This window comes from Chelonia mydas, chromosome 9 (genome assembly GCF_015237465.2).
Source record: "Chelonia mydas isolate rCheMyd1 chromosome 9, rCheMyd1.pri.v2, whole genome shotgun sequence".
NCBI lineage: Eukaryota > Metazoa > Chordata > Testudines > Cheloniidae > Chelonia > Chelonia mydas.
In genome coordinates this window covers 71,497,441-71,523,297 of record NC_057855.1, presented here as the reverse complement: position 1 = coordinate 71,523,297, position 25,857 = coordinate 71,497,441, and the positions used below count along the sequence as shown (strand labels likewise).

General features: G+C 40.3%; 1 long non-coding RNA gene across 1 annotated transcript in view; it reads right to left on the bottom strand.

Annotated features, from left to right (window-relative positions):
• Window positions 1-25,857, bottom strand: part of LOC122461604 — a 621,770-nt gene that overhangs the window by 419,223 nt on the left and 176,690 nt on the right. The window contains exon 5 of the long non-coding RNA XR_006283608.1: window positions 3,476-3,549. This is a non-coding gene — a long non-coding RNA (uncharacterized LOC122461604). The remainder of the gene's footprint in view (window positions 1-3,475; window positions 3,550-25,857) is intronic.

Sequence of the window (25,857 nt, the reverse complement as noted above, 5' to 3'; positions counted from 1 at the left end):
TGAGCAGGGGGTTGGACTAGATGACCTCCTGGGGTCCCTTCCAACCCTGATATTCTAGGATTCTATGATTTTTAATCTGCTAAAGCAAAGTAGAGTGCTAAATTATATAGTGGTGTTTCCAGTAGGAATTATAATGAAATTAACTCATTTAATTTAGTCCACTGAACTACCATGCACAAGTAATGACACTCTCACGCTATCAAACTGGGTTGGATTTTGACGGTTGACTTGGCAGTAAAAAGCTCCTTCTCACAACATTCTTTAGACAATTAGGGCTGGTCTACAGTAACGCTGTAAATCGATCTAAGTTAGGCTACTTCAGTTATCAGAGTAGCAGTTGCGTTAGTCTATATCCGCAAAAAGAAAAGGAGTACTTGTGGCACCTTTGAGACTAACAAATTTATTTGAGCATAAGCTTTCGTGAGGTGAGCTGTAGCTCACGAAAGCTTATGCTCAAATAAATTTGTTAGTCTCGAAGCTACCACAAGTACTCCTTTTCTTTTTACTTCAGTTATGTAAGTCGACGTATCTTAGGTCAACTTACAGTGGTGTCTACACCGTGCTGTGTTGTGTTATGTCACTCTCCTGCCGACTTACCTTCCCCCTCTCCAGGAGGTGGAGTACAGACTTCAATAGGAGAGCGCTCTCCCATCGACTTAGCTTGTCTTCACCAGACCCACTAAAATGATACCACTGCATCGAACACAACAGTGCTGATTTAGCCAGAAGTGTCGACGTGACCTTAGTCCCTTCTCATGGGTTATACTGAAAAAGTGTCTTATGATTTGGAGCATGAGATAGGTAGTGGAGTCATGCCAATTTTAGATTACTGCATCTATGTGTCATAGCATCAAACTGGATATTTACTGGAGCTTGATTCTGCAAGATGCTTAGCTCTCCTCCAAGATACTGAGCATCAGTTTCATTTTTAATGTCTGTATCAATTTATCTATGGACAATAGCAATGTCAGAACTGTAATTTTATAAAAGAATTGAAAAAAGGGAAAAATTAAGCATTTCATTTATCAATTCAATTTATACTGGGAGGATGCTTTCTTGCAGGCTGAAATCAAGGTTTGACTGGAGCTTTCTGAGACTCTCAGTCCTGGTGAGAAGAAAACATATAAAAGCAGAATGTTTTCTTGGGGAACTTTGTACACTATACCTGTTTCATTGTCCTCCAAGAGCCAAGATACCAATAGATTTTAAGGCCAGAAGGGACCATTGTAATTATCTTTTCTGATCTCCTGTATAAACACAGGGAAAAGAATTTCATCCAGTGATTCCTGCATCAGGACCATAGCTTCTCTAACAGAACAACATTTTTCCTACATTTTTTGATCCGATGAAGTGGGTATTCACCCACGAAAGCTTATGCTTCAATACGTCTGTTAGTCTATAAGGTGCCACAGGACTCTGCCATTTTTTTCCTAAATCTTCAATCTTGTTTTAAGGATTTTAAGAGACTGAGAATCCAGCACCTTCCCAGGCAAATTGTTCCAATGGTTAATTATTCTCATGGCTAAACATATACATATATCTAGCCTGTAGTATTCCAGGTGCTGGTTCAGCTTCCAGCCATTGGATCATATTGTGCTTCTTCATGCTAGACGGAAGAGCTCCCTCCTATCAGAAAACTTCTACCTATGCAGGTACTTATGGACCATTATCAAGTCACTTCTTAATCTTCTCCTGGACAAAATGAGCAGATTGAGCTTCCTAAATCTTTCATTGTAAGATTTTTATTCTAGACCTCAAATAAATTCTTGCAGGATTTTTCTTAATCCTTTTCATAGAATCATAGAATATCAGGGTTGGAAGGGACCTCAGGAGGTCATCTAGTCCAACCCCCTGCTCAAAGCAGGACCAATCCCCAATCAAATCATCCCAGCCAGGGCTTTGTCAAGCCTTTTCAATTGGTCAACATCCTTTTGAAGTGTTTGCACCAGAATGGCACACAGTATTCCAAAAATGGTCTCAGTAATGCTCTATACAGAGCATTGCCTCTACTCTGAACAGAGTAATGCTACCCCCTTACTCTTAATCAATATTCCCTTACTTATCCACCCAAGAATTACATTAACCCTTTTAGCTACACCAGAAGCTCATGTTTGGTTGCTTATCCACCATGAACCCTAAATCCGCACAGAATCACCTATTACACTTTGCAGAATACAATTGTCATCCTTGAAGTCTGACCTACATTCTTTCTTCCTAGATGAAGATGCTTAGAAATATGTAGAACTCATGCATGAGGAATGATTTTTTCTGTCTTTCTAAAAATACATTTTTGTTGTGGTAGACATTAATGAGTTATGGCTTTTCTTAGGATGGAAAATAATAATTGTCTTTTTAGCAGGCTCATCCTATTTATTCTTTAGGGAGTGTCATATTTAAAATTAAATTAGTAGACACGTTAAAAAGCAAGTCAAATGAACACTGAATGAAATTGTTGAAAAACAATCATCTCTCAATACTGGAGAGTCTGGAGATAAGAATGCATGTCTCAATCTATTATCATTCTCATGAATCAAAGTCTACTATAGAATATATACTGTCAGTACTAACAACGCGTAATTTATCATATACTAACTGCATGTGATTTGTTAGCGTAATTAAAAGTTAAGCAGACCATCTTATTACTTACCAGTTCCAATAACAGTAAAGATACAGTTGATACCATGTATTTTATTTTGACACAGTGTATGTTAGGTTAAAAATAAAACTGTAAACAGAGTATGTTGATTTGAATTTCCCCATGGCTAACAATGCCAAGTTCTCAAAATCTCAGCCTTGGGGGAATTGTTTTCCCCTTTGATTCAGAATAGCAATGAAAGAAGAAGAAGTATCCCAGCTCCTCTAACAGTCTTAAGCAGGGGCAATGCAATTCAACTGCTGACACATTTAACAAGAAACCAATGTGGGTATGTTTGCAAATGTTCCAATCTGCTTCCCTGAAAACTGCTTTTGTAGATTGAAAACACAACCACCAAAAAGGAAAATGTCATCACTCAACAAAAATTGGACAGAAACACACTTTTAAAAAATTCCATTTGCAACAATTACGTCTCAGACATTCATCTCCTGTTGAAGTTATCTGGTCACTATATTTGTTTTCAGAATTAGAGCCATAACTTTTTATATTTCCAGCATTGAAAGAAAAATACATTCAGACCCCAGCAGGATAATTAGCATTCAAACTTATTGCAATATATGAGAAACTAATTCTTTGATGCATTCTTGTGTTTATATCTAGTGATTTGCACACTGGTTTTTGTAATAGAAAGAGGTGGCTTAAATTATTTAAAACAATGCATACAAGAGAGCTTTATGAAAAGATAATTACAGATTACTGAAGGGAGATGGCAGTGAATTTGTTCTGGATTACTTGAAATTCTTAGAACACATTAGGGACATACTTGCCAAAGCAAAAACTGATTCATCAACAATGAATTCATCTGAGAGGGAAACTCACCTTTATTCACATTTAGTACTGGGTGATTTCACATTTCCATTCTTGTCAGGTTAACAGGGATAAAGAGATACTTCCTACATTCAGAAAAAGAAAGATAATGTTAGTTTCTCAAGCACTTCATGCATCTTGCAGGAAACATATGCTATAAAATATAAAGTAGTTCTAGTGAAAATAAAAGTATGGTTCTTTGTCTCTTTCACTATACAGATCTGGCAAGTTACAATGACACTTACTTGAACAATGCCATCAAGCTCATTTTGACAAAAATGATTCAAGTCTGGTACTCAGTAGCCCTGTCTGCCTATAGGTAAAAGAGATGGTGTGTGTATACGGGTTTTTCCCCCTCTCGAGAGATTTAAGATACCTTAGGATCCCACCCAAGCTACAACATTAAGACAGTTTCTGTTCGTTAAGGTGTTAAACCATGTTTGTGTGGGTGTTAACTTAAGGGACGGGTTCAATTGAGTTAAGGAAACTTGATTGAAAACCAACGTCCCCTTTTTTGGCCTAAGTAGAGACAGAGCCACTGATACCGTTTTGTTCGGCACAAAGTTCATGTGAGTGTGATAAAGTTATGTTATTCAACCATAAACACAGATTAGGTCTAGAATAGTCTTTCTGGCTTCTGACTGAAAGCCTCATTGACTCTGATACACTGGTATTCTAAAAAGAAAAGGAGTACTTGTGGCACGTTAGAGACTAACAGATTTATTTGAGCATAAGCTTTCGTGAGCTACAGCTCACTTCATCGGATGCATTCAGTGGAAAATACAGTGAGGAGATTTATATACATAGAGAGCATGAAACAATGGATGTTACCATACACACTGTAACAAGAGCGATCACTTAAGATGAGCTATTACCAGCAGGAGAGCGGGGGGGGGGGGGGGGGGGGGGGGGGGGGGGGGGGAGGGGGAGGAAGAAACCTTCTGTAGTGATAATCAAGGCGGGCCATTTCCAGCAGTTGACAAGAACTTCTGAGGAACAGTGGGGGAGGGGGAGAGGGGGAAATAAACATGGGGAAATAGTTTTACTTTGTGTAATGACCCATCCACTCCCAGTCTCTATTCAAGCCTAAGTTAATTGTATCCAGTTTGCAAATTAATTCCAATTTAGCAGTCTCTCGTTGGAGTCTGTTTTTGAAGTTTTTTTGTTGAAGAATTGCCACTTTTAGGTCTGTAATCGAGTGACCAAAGAGATTGAAGTGTTCTCCGACTGGTTTTTGAATGTTATAATTCTTGACGTCTGATTTGTGTCCATTTATTCTTTTACGTAGGGACTGTCCATTTTGACCAATGTACATGGCAGAGGGGCATTGCTGGCACATGATGGCATATAACACATTGGTAGATGTGCAGGTGAATGAGCCTCTGATAGTGTGGCTGATGTGATTAGGCCCTATGATGGTGTCCCCTGAATAGATATGTGGACACAGTTGGCAACGGGCTTTGTTGCAAGGATAGGTTCCTGGGTTAGTGGTTCTGTTGTGTGGTGTGTGGTTGCTGGTGTATATTTGCTTCAGGTTGGGGGGCTGTCTGTAAGCAAGGACTGGCCTGTCTTCCAAGATCTGTGAGAGTGATGGGTCGTCCTTCAGGATAGGTTGTAGAGGTTTTAGTTGGGGGTGAAGGTGATGGCTAGTGGCGTTCTGTTATTTTCTTTGTTGGGCCTGTCCTGTAGTAGGTGACTTCTGGGTACTCTTCTGGCTCTGTCAATCTGTTTCTTCACTTCAGCAGGTGGGTATTGTAGTTTTAAGAATGCTTGACAGAGATCTTGTAGGTGTTTATCTCTGTCTGAGGGGTTGGAGCAAATGCGGTTGTATTGTAGAGCTTGGCTGTAGACAATGGACCGTGTGGTGTGGTCTTGGTGAAAGCTGGAGGTATGTAGGTAGGAATAGCAGTCAGTAGGTTTCCGGTATAGCTCACGAAAGCTTATGCTCAAATAAATTTTAGTCTCTAAGGTGCCACAAGTACTCCTTTTCTTTTTGCGAATACAGACTAACACGGCTGCTACTCTGAAACCTGTGGTACTCTAGTTGAATTAAACTTCGATTTCTGACGATGATTTTTATGGTTCTCTGAGTTCCTTGAGACTCTGCCCCTTGATTGCTTATAGTAAGTAACAGTATCATAGCCACATTATAACATACATTAATAACTATGTCAAGAAAAGAGAATGCCAACCAACCTCAAATGGAGAGAAGTTTTGTTTTTTTGAGAAGATATGTCTTGATGAGGGTGTTGTTGCTTCACTGGCAAAGGAAATTGCTGCTGTTTCTGGAATTGTCCTCCAGTTGTTCAGTGTCTTGCCCCTTTTTAGGGAAGGTGATATAGAATGTGGTGGCTATTTGATTATAAGTGAACTCAGACACTAGTAGGGTTCTGGTTTTGCTTAGCAGTTGAGAATGCTCTGCTGATTTTAAATGAAGGTCAATCGGCCATTTTGGTTAGCTATTATGCTTGATACGAAAGAACGTGGGTGCTGTTTTGATGACAAAGGAACATGACTGAACTGCTGTCCAGTGGTTCATGTTATAAGTAGAAAATATTGTAAGAGTCCATCACTGATTGATATCTGTCTACCACAACCTGGGGGTTTGGTATGTGGCATCTCAAGGATCTGTCCATCTTCCACTATGTGCAAAACACCTGAGGCCTCTTGGCAAGGTAGTTTGTAAACACATGATGGAGTATTATCAAGATGCCATATATCTTGTCCTATAAATATTGCAATTTTCTCCTGAGGGTTATTTAGATAATAGTGCTAACTAATGTGTCTTAGCTTTCATATCCTCACCATGGGAAAACAGATCTTGCAGCATGGTGTTAGTTGCCATTGTGAAGATATTCTCATTTTCTTCATGTTCTATCTTATAGAATGGACTTGTTTACAAGGAGTTGAGTAACGATCTTAATGTCACAATCGAATTTGCCTAAAAAGCTGCATGGTACAAAATATTTTTTTGTGTCATGGGTTAGCGAGGCTGCACCCAAATTTATCACGTGATGACCTGCAAAACTTACATACGACTGATTAAAAGGTCTGATTATTGAGATTCGCTGAGAGAGTCCGCCAGCTCGTTTCGTACCCCTGGGAGATAGGACACCTCGAGGTGAATTGCATGAGCTATGCAAAGGTCCCAGAGTCGGAGAGCCTCGTGACAGAGTGGCAAGGAACAAGCCCTGCCCTGTTTGTTTATATAAAACACGGCAGTAGTATTGTCTGTCAGAACTGTCATGCTGTGACCACTCAGAGTGGTGTGAAAGGTCTGGCAGGCGAGACGAACTGCCCTGAGCTCCTTCACATTGATATGGAGCGACTGCTCTGCTCCAGACCACAACCTCTGCATCATGAGGTCCCCCAGGTGAGCCCCCCATCGGTGTTCTGACGTGTCCGTCACCAGCGTCAGGTCCGGTTGTGGGGCGGCCAAGGGGAAGCCTTCGCAAACCACAGAATGGGACTGCCACCACAGCAGGGAGTCCAGCACATCCCTTGGGGCTATCACTACCAAGTCCAGGGGGTCCCTGCCTGGGGGGTACACCCGAGCAAGCCACGCCTGCAGAGTCCTGAGTCTCAGTCTGGCATGCCTGACCACGTGCGTGCATAATGCCATGTGGCCCAGAGCATCGCTTTTACCTGCAGATTGTTCAGAATACAGCAACATATTTAGTCACTGGCCCTAATCTATGTTCTTTACACTGACTGTCTATAAAGTGGCAAATTGCCTAGTTTGATCCAGTTTATTTTAAAACCCTAAATATTGTAAGCCAGATATATATAGTCAAGCCTCCTATTGATCAGTAGCTGAGCAGACACATATCCTTTATCCCAAAATCACATTCTAAATTGCCCCATGAACATGCCTTTTTTATAGTAGGCAGTAGGATGTAGAACTTCTTCCATCACAAATTTGTTCTCCTCAGCTTAACACTTTCCTGTTAGAAATCTGGTTTTATTATTTTATTATTGACTCCATATCAAATTAATTCCCCCTCAATTTTGCATTGGAACCCACTGGCTTTTATTTGAACATGAGTTTAATAAAGTTTTCACTGTATTTAAGCACATTTCAATATGTTGTGCAGCACTCTGACATATTGTAGAGTGTGCTTCCAAAATAAAATGATTATTCTTATAAAGCAGCATGCTAACAACATTGGTTCCAGCTTGAAACATATTGCATGTTCCAGCCTGCTTTTCTCTTTGGTGATCATAAATATCTTGTAGAAATTATTTGCTTTCCACATAAACCCCAGCAATTTCATAGCCAGGGAAAAATAATTTAATGGTAATATCTGACAGTATACAATTAAAATATTGTAGAGGAAAAACATTGGGTAACTGTAACAGTAATTAAATTCAGACTAATGTCCCTACAAAGTATAGGGCAGAGCTTTTACTTAATTATTAAGAACTACATCTAAGTAAAAGGAAGATTTTTGTGAAGTCATACAATAAAAAGTCTGATTCTGAGACGTGCGGAGTATAGAATCATAGAAGATTAGGGCTGGAAGAGACCTCAGGAGGTCATCTAGTCCAACCCCCTGCTCAAAGCAGGACCCACCCCAACTAAATCATCCCAGCCAGGGCTTTGTCAAGCCGGGCCTTAAAAACCCCTAAGGATGGAGATTCTACCACTTCCCTAGGTAACCCATTTCAGTGCTTCACCACCCTCCTAGTGAAACAGTTATTCCTAATATCCAACCTAAACCTCCCCGACTGCAACTTGAGACCATTGCTTCTTGTTCTGTCATCTGCCACCACTGAGAACAGCCTAGCTCCAAACTCTTTGGAACTCCTCTTCAGGTAGTTGAAGGCTGCTATCAAATCCACCCTCACTCTTATTTTCAGCAGACTAAATAAGCCCAGTTCACTCAGCCTCTCCTCATCAGTCATGTGCCCCAGCCACCTAATCATTTCTGTTGCCCTCCACTGGACTCCCTCGAATTTGCCCACATGGTGGGTGGGTGGGAGCAAAACTGGACACAATACTCCAGATGTGGCCTCACCAGTGCTGAATAGAGGGGAATAATCCTTTCGCTTGATCTGCTGGCAATGCTCAAACTAATGCAGCCCAATATGCCTTTAGCTTTCTTGGCAAGAAGGACATACTATTGACTCTTATCCAGTTTCGCATCCACTGTAATCTCCATCTTCTTTTCTTTAGAACTGCCTCTTAGCCAGTTGGTCCCCAGCCTGTAGTGGTGTATAGGATTCTTCCGTCCCAAGTGCAGGAATGCACTTGTCCTTGTTGAACCTCATCAGATTTCTTTTGGCCCAATCCTCCAATTTGTCTAGTTCACTCTGGACCCTATCCCTACCCTCCAGCATATCTACCTCTCCCCACAGCTTAGTGTCATCTGCGAACTTGCTGAAGGTGAAATCTATACTATCCTCCAGATCATTAATGAAGATGTTGAACAAAACCGGCCCCAGGACTGACCCCTGGGGCACTCCGCTTGATACTGTCTACCAACTAGACATTGAGCTGTCGATCACTACCTGTTGAGCCCCTACAGCAACTCCTAATCATGGCGTTGAATCTCTCAGGAAAGGGTCAGTAAGTTCAGGCTGAAAATCTCAACTAGCAGTGCAAAAAAAAAGGAACAACAAAGAGATAAGAAGAAATTTAAGTCTTGTATGTAGTGAAATAGTTTTAAGAAGACAGTAGATTGTTAAATATAATGAAGCCAAAATGCACCCATCTATCCTCTCCTTTATACACAGTAGCAAAGCATCAAGCTTAATGGATCACTTATTTATCAGGATAGTGCAAATCTCCTTAACCACAAGGAGTAGGATACTTGCATATTGGGCCAGATTCACCTACTTGCAGCTGGTCTGTGCAAGTCTTCTTTGCTTAAATCTCATGTGTGTATGAGGCTAAAGGAATGTGTGCAAGGGGGTCTCTCATTTGGCTTAGATTAGGCCAGTATGAGGAAAGGGAGATCACCTATATGAATCCCATGTACACTCCCCCCTACACACATAATGGTCACTATTCCAGCAGATAGGAATGTATTGCAGCCCCCGGCTTACCTGTGAATTAAGTCAGTGGATTCTGAATCTGGCTGCCTGTCTACACTCACACTTCCACGATCACTACCACTGTTGGAGTTTGCAATGTTGTAGCAAAAGTGTGAAATTTTAAGGGGAAAAAAAAGCATGGAGAAGAAGGATTTTCAAGCATGACCAGTAATTTTAGGCACCCAACTCAAAACAACTTAATGATTATTAGAAAGTGCTGAACTTCTTCTCTCATAGCAAACCAGTCTCCAAGATGTCTCAGATTAGATACCCAAAATCATAGGTCATTTTGGAAAATCTTGGCTCTGGAGACCAAAATCTTTGTCACTATGAACAGCTACTGGAATTTAACCACCCTTTCTGAAGTGGCAATAGGCCCATGAGTGTGAAATCCAAACGATGAACACCGTTTTGTGGACTTAAAGTACTTGTCAGTTTAAGGAACTGATTTAACATTGTTATGTGGACCAGAAATATGGATGCTACAAGGGACTTAATGCAGTAGTTCCTTGCATGCAACTATTGTGTTGCTAAGCGACTTCCATCCTGCTGCATCAGCCCTGGGCATATTAGGATATTACAGCACCATCTATGTAATTGGAACCAGCATATATTTAGTGCCAGTAAAGTTATTTTCCCAGGCATCTTTTGAAATATTATTACAATATGCAGTTATACAGGTAATTTGTGGGTGATAGTTTTGGTGGTAAAGGTTGGGGAGACTTAACAAGGTTACGTCTACTGTATAATTTAGGTGAGTAATGGCATGTCTCCTTCCTATATGTGAATTTAATTGCAGTGACTGTTTAATGGCATATCTAACATTTGTTGTTGCTTTTTAGCAAATCCTCTGGTAGGCAACTTAGTAAAGTCTTTTTTCCCCTTCCACTTTTTGAATGCTGTATTCTGACACTTGATCTTCTATATCAATAAGCAATGAAACATCATTCATAACAAAAGGCTTTGTATATATTTTTCTGGAGTGGAGCACTTTGAAATATCAAGAAAATCACATTAGGTATTAAGAAGATGAAAGTGAACAGGTTTAATCAAGTGATGTCTGGCATTACCCACAATAAATCTAGATAACCTTATTTTTGTAGCTTTGACATTTGTACACCTGAAATCAGGAAAGATTACTTGCATTAGCCTATTATCATGGTTTAAACAAATGTGGGAAGAAAAATGTAAAGCTGAAAAATGAAGTTTAAAATAGGATACTGAATCAGAACTACAATTGGTATCATAAGCAATCATTACTTAACTATAACTTTCCACCATTTAACTATACCTTTAACCCCTGTCATTCAGGCAAAGTCATGAAACTTAAGAAGACATATTTACTTCGCCTCCACTACACCGTATTAACACGTGATGTGGTTATCTTTTTTCCCTTATGTTTCTTCCCAATATTTGTTTCTTAACAAGATATTTGTTTATAAATCAAACTATCCCCTCCATTCCCAGCCTCTTCCTTCTGCCTACCTGACTCACTGAGACCATGACCATTGTTTCTGATATCAAAATTCAGCACCACAGGGTCAATAATGATAATATAGACCCTGAGTTTTGGCATCACTTGACGAATAAGACGTGAAAAGAAAGACAGGTTCCTTAAAAAGGGGAAAGCTCCTGTTTATTCTAAAATATTTTGATAATCAGCAACATTGAGAAAGGCAATATAAAACATGTAAATATATGACAGCAGTTTTAAATTGATTAACCTGCAGCTTTCTGGAAATCTTTCTTATTTTTCCAGACTGGCTGCCAGATTCTCATCTTACATCCCTAAATATCAGAAGAAATGTCACTGTGCTTACATATGCATGGAAAACAGCAGATTTTTTAATTAAATTGGCAAAATAAACTGTACATCATGATTTAGACCTTCTAGTCCTGTCATATGTTTTAAATTCATGTGCGGTTGCAATTTGAATCTTTTCATAAGTAGTTCAACTGCTAATAGCAACCCCTACCCATATACAGAGGTGCTCATTGTTGTTCTTGAAAATATCAATCAATAACTGACGGAGAAAATTTATGTTCCAAAATGAATTAAACAATGCTTCTTGAAAATATTTTTGTTACAAATGGACAGGAAAGATTTCTTTATTTAAAAAAATGCTAATTACCTATTTCCAGAAACCGTACAAACATTTCTTTTGGAAAAGTGCTTAAAACATGGCTTGGGAACAGGAAGAGTCACTCACTTCCCTTTTGTTGTGAGGAAGTTTATATTAAAAACCCTGCTCTACATCTTCTAATTCAAGAGCAATACTAAACAATTCCAGTTATAATCTTCTTAAAACTCTTTTCTGCTCTTATAATATGAATAATAGATTTCTCTCAAAGATTCAATTTGCTTATTCAACCCATTTGAAGCCTCCCTATTTTTCCTATCTTCCACCATGTCCAAACCCAACATAATCTCCTAAATAGATGAAGAATCTTCAGGGACAAATCTCTACGCTTGCTTTCTCAACAATATGGTTAATGGATACTTTTTAGATCAGGCTGAAGTGTCTTTTCCAGCATCTGTCAGGACCCTTTGGGATGGGGGGTTCTGAAGACACCCATAACCACACCCACATGTGTGCCTCCCAAGCAGTAGGTAGTGGTGCTTAGCAATGCTGACCTCAAATGTGAAATTTGGTCTCACCAGGATTTCCTCTTTATTAAGTCCCCAGAGTACCATGAAAATTCAGTTAGCACAAAATTTAATGCTGCTCAAGTGCACTCTGAGGCTTAGTGTCACAGGGTGCTCCACTCACCACTTGTCTGGCACCTTCTCCTGGTCACTCTGGGGATTAGCTACTCAAGGTCGATGCCCCTTTCCATGGTTGTACTCTATCATCCAATCTCTCACTCTGATCTGCATCTTCTTGCTCATCCCAGGAATTGTAGCATCCTCTTCATGACTCAGCCCTCCAGCTAGGTCACTGAGGGCTTGTCTTCACTACCAGGGTAAGTCAACCTAAGTTACGCTACTCCAGCTATGTGAAAAACGTATCTGAAATCAACATAGCTTAGGTCAACTTAGTGTCTTTACTGCACTGTCTCACCTGGAGACGCTCTCCGGTTGACTTCCCTAACTTTTCTCAGGGAGCTGGACCCGCTAAATCGACACCCGCTGCATCGATTGCAGGAGAATCGATCTCTCTGGTAGTGAAGACCAGCCCTCGGTGTTACCCTCTTCTGGGGTACAGTCCTTCAATTCTCTGCCACTTCCACAGTGACCCAGGCAGTCTTTCTATTCGCTGCCTCAGGTGCCAGTTCTTCAGTGGCTGGTAGGGGAATCCAGGCCTGCCCAATACTGCAGGTTCCAATCCAAGACCCTGCACCCAGCAGTTTTAGGTTTTCCTCTCCAAGCCCTCACTGCTCCTTCCTTGGACTGCTTCCTTCAACTTCTGGTTCCCCTCCTTGCTCTGGGTGTACCAGATCCAAACCCTCCTCCCTCTTCCCAGGGAGTGGCTGCCATATCCCAGCAGCAACCCCTATCTATTGCTAGCTTCTTGGCTTTAAAGGCCCAGCCTGTTCCTGCCCAGATGAACCTGCTTGCAATTAATTCCCTGCTCTCTGGTTCTCTTTCCAGGTGCATCCTGTGGAGTCAATGGGCCTACCTGGCCACTTTAATCCCTTCCAGTCCTGGGTGGGTGGATGCTCCCATCAGAATTAGTCTGCACTTAAAACGTATACTGGCATAACTATTATATTATAGGGGTATTATTAAAAAAAATACCTCAACATCCCTGACCAACATAGCTATGCCAATGTAGATGCAGCTATGCTGAAAGGAGAGTGCTTCTGGGGAGGTGATGTTTCTAGATCAGCTGGAAAACTGCTTCTGCTGGGCTATGCTGTGCCCACGCTATGGCTATGCCAGCATAGGCTCTGTAGTGTACACATAGCCTGAGATATCACAACAGAGAAAGCCACAAAGCAGTATTAGCAGTAACGGATCTGCTTGATCCAACCATTAAAATAGCAGGAGGAGGAAGGGGTAGTAAAACGTAACCAAACTACTCCCAAACCTAAAAATCATTTTGTGGAGGGGGGAGAAGGCTCAGGCGAGTACTAAGTCATTCAAAATGGATTCACTACTCCATTATTTATAATGCTGTAGTATACATACATATTTTAGAGCTTTGCCAAAGTTAGAATGAAATAGATATGCCATACAGCTGTGGGGCAGGAAGAAAAAAATATCTTTTCACAAGTTATTGCAAACCTATAATCATATTTTAGTTCCAGGGCCTTTTGCATTCGCAGAATGTTACCAATTTATTTTATGTATAGTCATTTCTATAGGGCTTATTATATTAGTTTTTTTCCCTCCCACTCAGAAAAGGACATAATTCTAATGTGAGCTGCTGGGTGTTACATGTCCGATGACTTTTGAAAATTTGGCCCTAGGTTCCAAACTAGAATGGTAGTAAGAAAAAAAAGATACTTAGATTTTAATAAGGACAAAGAGTAGAACAGCATCTCTGGTGCAGTTATAGCTAAACATACCACATCTCAGAACATGCAGAATACAATTCCTGTTCCACTTGCTTCTTTTTCTTATGGCCCTAATTACCTACCACTAAACTCAAGCACTGTTAATAAAATAGTCATCATATTTTTCACTTACATGGAGATTCACACATTTTTAAAGCAATGTAAAAAAAAAAGATAAATCAACACAGCAATTGTTACAGAAAATTCAAAGTAACTTGTTCAGTGATAAACAGCAAGTCATACGCAGAGCTTGGATTAGAAAGCTCAAATAATTATTATATACTTGAACACTACTACACTGTCCATCTTGGAATAAATAAATAAATTCATTTTCAAGAGTAATATATGTACCTCCATATTTTGGAGAGGGGACTTGAAATTTGGCAAGGGGTGGCACCACGGTGTCAGGGACATGCCTGTTGCCTTCATCATGAAAATTCAACAAATTTTGGCTAAGTTACAAGCCTCAGAAAAAACTGCAGTTTGCACATGTTCAGTAAAGACCTGTTAGAATTTGCAGCTAAGTTCTCTGAAGAGACTGTCTGTACTAGGCATGCTCCAGCCCAGGGCTGCAGGAGCTGAGAAGAACTTTCCCTGAAATTGTTTCATTATGCTGCCAGAGGCTGCTATGGCACTGCACATGTGAACAGAGAGCAGAGATACTGTCTCTCCAATGCTTTCAATATTCCTGCCGTTGGAGCTCAGGCAGCTAAGCTGCAGAAGGTGGCCTGAGTAGAATGCAAAGAGATGATGAGTGGAGATGAGGGATAGTAGCAAGAAGACAGAGATTGGGGAAAAGGCTGAGAGAGCCAGGGAATGTGGGGGTGGACAGGACCAGAAGGGGAGAGGGGCAGGAATTGGAATGGGGTGTATAGAAGATAAGAGGAATGGGAACAGGAGCCAAGCATTTGGGAACGGGGAAAATGAAGAGAGAGGAACAAGGCAGGAGCTAGGGTGGGGTGGATAGGAGCAAAAGGAGACAGAGACAAATTGGAGACACAGAGGCAGAAGAGTCTATAACCACTAGAGAACACTACCCCCCCCCCCCCCCCCAGGATATGGAATTGAAGCCAGGAACCCTGAATCTCTACATTCCTCTGCTGTCAGCAGATAGCTGGGAAACCCAAGAGCAAAGTGTGTGTCTCGTCCCCCCCTCTAGTGGTTGGTTCACATAGAGAATAACAGCTTACTGTTACCAGTTACTCAGTTCAAACAGTAAAAGTCTACACTATGGATTTAAAGGTCCAAACTTTGCGATGACCCAAGCATCAAATCTTCATGGAGCCATATCATGGAATTTCTGTTTTATCAGTGTGTTTTTAAATTTAATTTCCTATTTTTTATAAGAAAAGACAACTATGTTAAACAAACATTACGTTTATGAAAAAAAGAACCATAGAGTTAGAAAGGTCCAAAAATAAGGTCTCAGCTCCCTTGTGCATATGTTTTATGATACAGTCTATGATTACATAAGATTCCCCCCACAGACTGGGCAGCTCTAAGTAGCTTTGTGGCACCACTGGGGATTGGTGGGGGTGGGCTGGAGGGGAAGAACTAACTCTTTGAGAATCTGTATAGTTATCTAGATTGCAGAGCTCTGTTCAAGTTTCATGTCAGGATTAAGACATGAGGCTTGAATTGGAAACCTTTTATGAGCAGCAAACATATCTTCATACCTGACTGTAAAGCACAAAGCACAGGTTTTTGCTATATGCATAAATGATTTTTTTGCTACATGAATAAACATATTATTTTAGAGACTTTTTTTTTTTAGAACTTATTGTTTGGCTTTCATTGCACAGTCATCTTGATTTGCATGCATATTTTACAAACAGTAGACAAAGGTGCACTTCTTGATCTACGATGTCCCTGATTCTCCCTGCAATTAAGTTGTTTAAGCTGCTGGAGTCAAATGTTATGACCATCTTTGGTTTCTGAATTCAGATTTTCAAATGCTGAACGTACGAAGTGTACAAAACTAAAATAGATCAAGTAGAGCCGAATGAGTGACAAATAGATCAAGAGGGTAACAAATCTTACAAATGAAAGCAACTAAGTGATTACATTTTATAGAAAATATTCAAACAAGTATTTCTTCACTACTTTTGACAGAGCCAATTTTTTTCATCTTCACTTTCATATCCATCATATTTAAATTGCTGAAGTAGTGATTTATCTGCTGCAGACTTCTTAGGTGAGACATTGTCAGTGTACACAAGGGGAGAGAACATGAACAGATTTTACCCTTGGAAAATAAATTACAGTATCTGTTTCTTAAAAATTCTAACATTTTTGGTGGCTCAATCACTGGTACTATAACAAGCTGCACAGTTCCAGCTAGTTTACTGGAAAGCTGCATAGGGAAGGAAGAAGAAATAATTACCCCTATTTAAAACCAAATTTAATTAACGGGTTCAGTTTTCAAAAACATATCCAATTTATCATTATTTATGCCTGGTTGCAAATTATGTAGTTCCCTTATTAGTTTGCTCCTGCAGTTAAAGGGAACGTGTACTTTTCTTGTGAGTTGCATCTGCCTGATCCTTCCTTTTAATCCTGCAAAATTGCAGTTTCTGGAAACAGAAGACAATTATATTGTTAAAATAATGTACCTTTTAGTCTTCAAAACAATTTTATTAGAAGTTGTCAACATGTTATCTAGTGACAGTTAATTAGCAAAAGCTTAGAGGAGTGATTCAGTTAACATAAGTATCCGAAGAGCTTATACAAAAACTCTTTCGTCTAGTAACTGGGGTGGAAATCTCATGAGAAAAGTCCTTCTCTGAGATTTCCAGTGCTTCTTGTTTTTAGACTGTTAGAAATACTGTGAAAAATAGCCATAATGCAAGAAGAGAGAGTATTTTATATTCCTGCTTCCTGTCCTAGATGAATCAGGAAGTAAAGACATATGCAAAACTATAAACAAGTTTAAAAAAATTAACAGACCTTTACAAATTTCTAAAACTGTTTCAGTTCAGTCATATTTTATTCACTACCATTCATTCACACAGCCTTGCTAACTCCAATTTCCAATTACTTGTCAACAGATTCAGGTAACAAGGTATCCCGCAAAGTCAAATATCAACTTAAAAGTGCAGACAGGCAGTAATGGGATTTCTTGAAAGCTGCAACTGTATCACTTAAAGATACAACCCTAATATTGATGGATAAACAGGAATTTGGGGGATAATAAATAACTATGTGGCTCTTCACAAGATCTGCTTTGCTCTTACTTTTCTACAATAGTTTTGTCTTAAAGAGCTATCAACATTTTATTTTTAAAATACTAATTAATGGCTTGGGTTTTTTGAATTTGATCTTACAGATGGGTCAAATTTTGAATAAGAAAGCCTTTCGAAGCAACTGAAAGTATTATCCATATTCCTTTGTTCTAGAACTTGTCACAAGTTCTCTTGAGTCGTTAACCTGGAAGTTTAAAGCCAGAAAGCATAAGAGTTCATAGGGAAAGTAGAACGGTTGCAGGCTTGGGCACAGGACACCAAACAATAGAGGGAACTGGCTGCAAGAAAGAGTGACCAAAACACTGCAATATCTAATGAGTGTGTGTTAAAACTATAGGCACAAGTACTGAGATAAAGGGGATCAATATACAGCCTGGTCGCAGTAACCAATAAACGTTAGAAGGAATTGGCTGTGTTGGAGCAGCCTGGCAGCAGGCCTGCAAGAAAGGGATCAGTTATGCAGTGATGTCAAGAAGCTGGAAGGTGAATTAAATGTGGTTCAAATGGGGCTGGCTATCTTCGCTTTAACGGCAAGTCGCCCTGTAACAGCACTGTACAAACTCAGAAAAAAAAGACAGTCCACAGCCTAAAGAGCTTACAATTTATTAACATGAAGGCATTTATATTTGCAGTTTCCTGGAGCAGTGGTAGAAAACTGATATGGTGTTACAATCCCTGCATAGTCCTGCTAAAAATCTTTACATAACTCTTATTATTACAGTACACTTAAAGCTGGGGTTGTATAGACTGATTTGGAGAAACAAAAAAGACTATCTCTGTCCCTTTTCATGTATAGAATTAAGTCCAATTAAACTATAAGGTTCTGAAAAATTCTGATCCTTTTCCCCCCAATCCTCCAATTTCTGTTTCTGTCTTGAACCAGATGTGCTGAAAGGCTTGTATCATGGTATTCTGGCTGTAACCAATAGTCAATTTTCCCCAGAGTGTAGATTTGAGGAATGGGCTTGCGGGCCCAGTCCTCTAAAAACTTTCATGAGACGTAGATCACTTGGCTGGCCCCAGAAGTTAGAAAAGAGGAGTAGGTTGGCCTATCAGCCAGTTACCTTAAGAAATGGATTTTGGAAAAAGAGAGAGACACAGTTACTTCATTAGGAGATGACATTGGAGAAGGGTCCCTCTACAAGAAGATATGCCAATAAGTTAGGGGAAGGAGGGCATTTTGGGACTAAAGGTATTTGTGTGACTTGGATGGTGGGAGTTAAAAACTGATATGGATTAGCACCTGAATTTTTCAATATTTGTTTCAACTCAAACAATCAGTGAATTTGAGGTTCATGCTTACTGTGGGTAGGTCTACACTGCAATTAGAAACCTGTGGCTGGCCCGTGCTAGGGGGTTTGGGCTCAGGCTAAGGGGCTGTTTAAATGTGGTGTAGACATTCCCTTCCGTGAGGGGGAGGGCCCCAGAACTCGGGATCCAGCCCAACCCTGAACATCTATATCACAATTAAATAGCCCCTTAGCCCGAACCCCTTGAGCCCAAGTCAGGTGGTATGGTCAGCCACAGGTGTTTAATTGCAGTGTAGCTATACCTTATATAAGTTCTCATCTTTCTACCACTTTATGCCTTTGATACAAAGTTATGACTAGAGCTAGGCGAGCACAGAAATTCTCTATCATGGAGGATTTCGAGGTCTCAAAATTTACTTTTGTTATAATTCAGAACAAAATCTGAAAATCTCCAAATTCTCCACGAAAGGAAATTCTGATTTTTTTGGTTTCAGGTCAACTGAAATGTTTTGTTTCCACAAAACAGAATAATTTCTTTTCAACATTTACTTAACATTTATATGATATACTATAAAATAAAATTCAAAACGAGTCATTTCAAAAGCTAAAAAGTCAAAATGTTTGATTAAAAAAAAATATCAAGCTACTTATCTACACTGTTGGAACTCCTCCCTCCCTTTTTTTCTGTGAAATTAAATTTCAGCAAACATCAATAAGCATTCCCAAACTATTGATATTTTGACAAAACTGCATTTTCTGATGAAAAACTGTTTCAAAGTTTTTTCCAACCAGCACTAGTTATCACGATGGAATTGGAAAAAAATCAATTGTTTTAATCCTATGGTAAACAACTAGTAAACATAGTGGTGTTGCAAGAGTGGAACAATGGCATATTTAGAGAATTCTGGATAGACAGAAGTTTCTAAAATGTGATTATCTATTTGATTTTTATTATAATATGCATACAAAACTGAGCAATTAGAACTCCAGAATGCTACATTTGTATTTCGTACAACTGTGAATATTACTTCTGAGAACTAAAATTATTTCTAACATGCAAAAGGAAGGAATGAGCCAATTCAACTAAAATAGGAAACTAGTTAAAACCATTCAAAACTTTAACCTGATGAGTGAACCAAATGGAACTAGAACCTTTTAGGAGGGTGGAAATCCTCAATAAACCTGTTAGAAAATTTTCTAATACACTTACACAGACCATATGGTTTTGCCTGAAATAAATAGTGGGCATATCACAGGAAATCCTATTCTTTTGAGATTTCCAGCCTAAAGAGGTAAAAACAAACATTTGAAATTTTTATGCTTATTTAAATTCAAACAAAAGTTGATATATTTTGTGGTCAGGGCACTCATCTGAGATGTGGGAGACCTAGTTTCAAGTGCCTGCTCAGAGCAACTTTTAGCTGTGGGACAGTGACCATGCTTAGGCAGATTTGCACATAGCTATTGGCAGAAACCTAGGTGCCTACAAGATTAGGCAGCAGGCGAATGGTGAGTTTGAGATAGTCAGTTGTGCCTGAACAGTGGATGCAAAGAGGCAACTAGGTGCCTAAATACCTTTTTGGATCTTGCCCTCAGTGCTTAACTTCCATTGGCTCCTTTGAAAATCCCAACCTAAATTTTTGTAACCCATCTTCTCAGGTCAGAATTGCTATTCCCTTCATTTTAGAACACAAATATCAAAATTTAGGTCTAATTAATTAGAAGCAAGTGTGTGGCACACTGCTGTAAAATGGAGGTGATGTTCCATGCTAAAAGGCCAGGAACATCAGTTCACTTTTACCATACTAGTAAAATGCTTTGAGATTTGACTTGAGATTTTGAATGGTGATATGAAGCTATAAACACAAATAAAATATAGTGTACAATATTTGTGTGATGAATAATCCATTTATGCCCTGAGGTGTGCTCCACACCTCCAGATGGCATTCTAGGTAAGAAAGACTGTTCAGAAAGTGTCCACTATTAACTTTTTAATACCAGCATGGCACTCTTTACCTCTGTCTGGAAATGTGCTTGAGTTAGCAGAAAATAATCTGTAGTTTGTAATTCACAAACTAGAATACATGCAGTGCATGCTTAAGCAACATTCAACTACTGTACTTTTTAATCTGCTATGATCACTTCAAATATATTGAATTACTATTGCGGATGGCTTATGATCAGGCATAAAGGAAATACTAACAGAAATGCTGAAGCTTTGTGAAAAGATTGAAGAAATATGGGTTAAATATAGCAGAATTGCTACTAAGCAGAAATGACAGAGCTGCTGCTGTAGCTCAGTGACCTGATTAAGAGGATACAGTGAGATACCATGGTCCTTGTCCATCTTAACATTCCACCATAAATTAGTCTATTAACCTCTTAATATGTAAAGAATATCTCTACTAAACTGGTAGTTAGATTGTTGAAAGGCATATATTCATGTGTTCTCTCTTGCTTCTTTGAAAGTAATCGGAAAATGTCACAGTACAGATATTAAGGTTGAAATTCAGAGTTTAGGATAGTTTTTTTTACTGGTACAAGGGTTAGTAAACATTAAATAAAACCTATTAAAACAGTAACAATGCAAAATAAACATATAAAAATAAAATAAAATTAGGGTCGCCAGTACCTTTCATATTGTTACTCATGATATTTCCCAAACCAGGAATGATTGAGTATATTCTAAGTGTACACTAAGTTTACACCCATACACCAGTCCTGGAACAAAGGTGGTCACAAACAGCATGCACTTCCTTCTTTCAAGGGTCTCAGAATGCTAGGTTCTGTGAATCTGATCAGAAACTAACTCAAGAGAGTAAACTCTCCTGTGGCTCCCCTTACAAAACAAAACTGACACCCATTGCACAGCATGTCTTCCCAAGACTGAACATCTGCTACCATGCAAAGAAAAGTAGCTTGGAAGACTACGCCTAACAGCACTACCAGGTAAAATTTGCTGTAAGTATACACTATGGCTGACAAGAGAAAAGAAAAGTCTATAGTTACAATGTGAATAAACAAAATACATGGCACAGATCACAGCTCAGATTAGACAGTCCAGAATGGGATGGATGAGTGCTCATCTTAACCAAGGACTGCCAGTACTTTTAATGTGACCTTGACTAAACACCCAGGGATTCTAGAGCCTGAACAGAGCCCAGACACTGTCCCCATATTTTGGAGACTCTAAGCACACTCTTGGGGTACAGATCATTTGTTTAGTACCCCCATTCTCACGTGGTCTACTGCACACTGCTGGGAACCAGTGGCAACCTCTCAGTTTCCCTCCATAGTTTAATCAAACTTTCTGAGAACTCCAGCCATGTGGATGTTCTGGGCCCACAGTTTAGCTCCTCAAAGGACATGAGAAGAGCATAACAGAGACAGACTTTTCACAGGATTCTAAAACCACTACTGTTGTCTTAATTGCATTAGAAACTGATACACACAAAAATAAGAAACCCTACAGGAATATCCACACCACTTCAGAGCATTCTTTAGGCTGGGGTCAGGGTCTTTCTGTTGCAGTGTATGGTTTGTATTCTGAAAAGAATGGTTACTCAATTTTTATAAATGTTGTTCTTCAAGATGTGATGCATATGCCAATTATACTAGGTGTGAGTGTGTCTCATCCTGACTCCAGTTAAATCAAGGACTGCTTTGATAAATTCTGTTCTCTGGAGGGGTAGCATTGATTTGTCATTGTTCACTTCCAGGTCTACGCATCAAAACAGAAGGAGTATTTGATGGATACTTTCCTCCTCTCACTGACAAGAGCAGTCCCACAGCAGCCAGTTGTCTAGGTAGGGGTATACCTGGACATCGCATCCATAGAGGTATACTTCCATCATTGCCATGCATTTGTTGAAACCCTTCAGTATAGATGATAGGCTAAAGCATGGAACTGTAAACTGTAAGTCATCTCCTCCTACTATGAACCTTAAACATTTTCTGTGGCCAGAGTGAATAGCACTTGGAAATATACATCCTTCAAGTCAAGGCAGCACACCTGTCTCCAGGATCTAATGAAGGGATAATAGTTGTAGTGAAGATCATGGAGAATTATAACTTCTTGATGTATTTGTTAGGTTCTGAAGGTCCAGAATGGGCCTAAGACTCCTTTTGCTTTGTGTATTAGGAAGTATAGGGAGTAGAACCCCTTGTCCAGACACTGAGAAGGCCCTCATTCTATGGCTCCTAAAGAACATGCCTGCCCTCAGAACTGATTTGTGAGATGGGTCCCTGAAAAGGGAGTGGGAAGGTGGCGAATAAGGAGGGGAGCACGAGAATAGGAGGATATATCCTGATTCCACTGTGCTTAGTACCCACTTGTTGGCGGTGATGGACTGCCACACATTTAGGAAATGTGACAACCTGCTCCCACAGGAGGCAGGTTAGAACCCTCCTAGGGCTGGTTGAAAACTGCAGACATAGAAGGCCTGTCTGAAACCAACAATAGGCAGGCCCAATCCTGGGTGCTGCACAAGAAGGGTCAAGCAGCCTATCACTATTACACCGGGACACTTTGCTCCAAGGGGATATATTTCTGTAGTGTAGCAGGTGCCTGGTACCAACTTCCAACCATCTATTGGTATCAGACGGCAAGACTTACCTTCTTGGGGGTTGGTTTCTGCAGTGCAATGGAGGGCCAGTGATGGAGCTGGTATAGTACTTGAGGCCAACTATGTCTAGACCTGACCCTCCAATCTCTCTATCTGCTCTTGTCTTGATGGCTCCTACAAGAGCAGTCACCATTTCTAGAAGATGCCCTGGATTCCCTGTAGTTGGAGACTGAGAAACCCATTTCAGACTCTGAGGTGGAGTATGAGTACGCCACAGGCCAGGGAGGTGTGATACTGGGTGGCATCATCAGAGATAAGGACCAAGATCTATGACTGGACTGCAGTACCAGTGGCAACATAAGGGACTTCCTGGCTATCGGTACTTCATGCTGAGGCAGAGCAGTTTCTGTTGGCATCGGAGCTGACATCATGATAGATGAATGTGGTACTGGACCTGAAACGACTGGTGTCATAATGGACATTGACACGGAAGGCAACATATGCATCATATGCAACAGCCCCGAGAAGAAACTGTTGATCTGATTAATCAGCACTGGGGGTACTGAGAGGCTCAGGAGATCTTTTGCTGCTGCGTAGGCCTCTGGGATGGTCGCCCTGTTGTGATCAAGGGGAACAGCTCCAGTGCTGGCTCCAAGGAAACAGCCAGCCTTGATGGTACCAACTTAGGAACCAGAAAGTCAATGGCTTGATTGAGCCAGTAGGGAGCAGTACTGGAGAGCGCCAAGCTAAAGGGCGTGCTCTACCTTTGATACTGAAATAGCTAGCCTCTGCAGCTGAGGATTCCCACACCAAAGATTTCGACAACATGGAAGCTGTCCCTTTCTTTGGCTTTAGAGGCTGAGAGGGCTTTAAGCAATTATGTCTCTTTAAAGAATGCCTCGGTGAAGGGGATCTCCTCTGAGCTCTTTCTTCTGGTTAGGCCAGGGGAACACTTCTGGGCAGAGAGGAACTCTCTGTAATTGGCTGAGGTGGTAACAAGACAGTGCCAAGGTGAAGGGAGGCCTCTATAACAATGTATCTGAGTGGTTCTTCTCTCACCTTCTTGTTTCTTGTCTTGAAGCCTTGGCAAATCAGACACCTGTCCCTGTCATGATCCTCACTCAAGAACTTCAGGGAGTGAGACCATTCCTCACGAGCCTCTCTAGAGCAAGGTTTGAAGCCAGGGGATGTAGGCACAGGCTCCTTGCATACCAGGCAGAGCCCTGAGTTACCCAATTTATAAACAGTGGGAGGAAATAGGTAAAGAAAGAAAAAAAGAAGGAAAAGAAAGAAAAGAGGGTTTGAGGACCCCCTAACGAGTACCACTAACAAGGCAAAACATTAACTGCACATTCACAGAGGAACAATTGACAGTATATGACCACCACTGACCAGAGATGGTAAGCAGGAACTGAAGAGTAGGCAGAATGGACCTGTCCTTTCAGTTTGGATCGGGGGGCAACAAGGCACAGATGTCATCACTCCTAGAGGTACTGCTAAAGAAAACTCTTCAGCACTGAAGTACAAAAGGCACACACATCTAGTCTAATGGAAATATGTAATCACTTGAACAACAAGGAACTTTCTTTCCTCAGCTTATCTTCTCTGACCTGGCCAGTCCACCCCTTCTCCTCTCCTGCACAAAACTTCTTGTGTGGCTCTCAGTCCCCACTCTGAGAGTCCTTTTAAAACTCCAACTTTGTCCTCGCTGTCTCAGTCTGGTTTGGGAATTTTGCACTTCTGTGCTCCCTGCAGACAAGTTTGGGGAAGTCCCCAGGTCTAGCTAGCCCATTGTAATTCAGGTGTTTCCATTTGAGTAGGTGGTCTTTGAGACTTAACAACATACCATTGTCCCTGATCTGGAAAGGATGTAATACACCCTTGCCAGCAATGGTAGACATACAGACAGAGAGGCATTCCATGATAAAGCCATTTCTTAACAATTCTGCAATACCAACCAGAATTCACAGGTTGACAGATAGATTCCCCGAAGCACCACACCTGCAAATAACTACTTTCCCCTCCCTCATATACGTAAATCATTCTTGTGCTTCTCCTTCATTATTTCACTTCTCCCCCTTCCCTCAAACTTTTTCTTCCCTCTGTCCCCAATTAATTTCACACTGCTTCAACCCATGATACTATCTAGATTTGGCATGTGTACTGGGAGTAGGAATGAAACCTCATGACCAAACATAAATAAAGTCTGATGGTTCTTCAGTCCTATCCTTCATTCATTTTGCTTTGTCCTCCCTCCATAATCCTTGGATTTGAACTATCCCTGACTCTAAGGGCAGGATGGGAAAGGGAAAGTGGATTTCAGAATCTGAGTGTTGTTGAACAGTGGAATTTTGGAGATCAAGAAAAGAGAAATGTTAGGAAAATGGAGAACAATATAGGTACGTTGGAGGAGAGAGAGCCAAAAAAAAAACTGGGGATGGGGGAAGTGCTGCATTAAGTTTGGATCAGTACCCACACCTCTCAGGGCCTATCCAAACTGAACCGCAGTCTTTTGAGGTTTGACTATCACTAGCAGTTATTTAAAATGGTACTTAAAGAATGGTACACAGACAACTACACATGATATATCTCCAAGTAAGACAAACTGAGTGTCTTTTTCTAATACTACCAGTTTCTGTGTGTCAAAGTTATGTATATTACTATCTAATATTTATATACACTTCACACAGCTCTGAACATTTAATGCTTATCTAATAATGAATCTCTAAAATATAATTAATTTTGTTCAAAACATGTTTTGATGCACACTATCAAAAGAATGGTTTAAAAAAATCCCACCC